Raw genomic sequence first — 1,060 nt, 5'->3', positions numbered from 1 at the left:
TGAACCAACTTGCTGACTAGCCCACCTTTCCACGCCACCTGCAAAATAGATGCCATCAGAGGGGCCTCCCCTAAGCACTTCTGTCCCCACCCAGTCCAGGGGTCCCCCCACCAAGGGCCAGGCATGTGTGTTCTCATGTCCCTCAGTGCCACCAGTACTGGTTAATTGCTATTTGTAACTTGAATGACTGTCATGAAAACTATTGAAAAGCTAAAGCAGGCAAGAGAGCTGTGGTTTCCGTGGCAGTTAAGTTGAGGCACGATGTTGGAAAAAAGACAGCTCTCACATGAGGCGTAGCAGTGATAACTGTTAAAGTTTGGGGAGGTATGAGGTGTCTTGGAAAATTCTGCTATCGGAGCACTTCACATTCTCTTTTAGTTCTCATTTAGAAAGAAAGAAACTGATATTGGAAAGTGTAGACTATGTCCTTTACGGGTAGTTTGTATAAGGCAGGCATGGAACTCGAGTCAACCCATATCAAAAGAAAAGTCTTGGCTGTACACTGCAACTGGCAAATGAATATGTGTTTATGTATTAACATAGACTATTTAATGTGCATCTATGTATGTGTGTGTATATGTGTGAATACTAGATTTATAAGAGTATATTATATGTATAAAAATAATTTCTTTAGGTGATGTGTTAGGTAATATGGTTTTTTTTTTAGTTTCTTTTCAGTGTTCCAGAATTTGTATATACATAATTTTTAAAAATAGGAAGGCCTCGGATATTCAGGACCGCGGATGAGAAGTCTCCCATAAGCGACCAGCTCTATCTCACTTAGTGGAGGCTTCTGTTTCTGTCCATCAGCGCCAGGACGCTCGGGTGCTCCAGGTGCGTTTGTCCTGCAGCAACTGGGACCTGTCCCCGGCATCCCTTCTCCGATCCCTGCCCAGCGATCCCGCCGCCCGCCCCAGCTGTTATCGCACTGCCGGGAGCCCGCGCGGCCGCTGTCATTCCGGCAGGGGGCGCCGTCCGGCCGCAGTGGCCGCGCCGGGCCGCGCTCTGATTGGTTGGAGGCGGTGGCCCGAGCCCACTCCCGCCCGCCCCGTCCGCTAAG

This window comes from Mustela nivalis (assembly GCF_964662115.1).
Source record: "Mustela nivalis genome assembly, chromosome: 6".
NCBI lineage: Eukaryota > Metazoa > Chordata > Mammalia > Carnivora > Mustelidae > Mustela > Mustela nivalis.
This window is presented reverse-complemented; position numbering follows the sequence as displayed.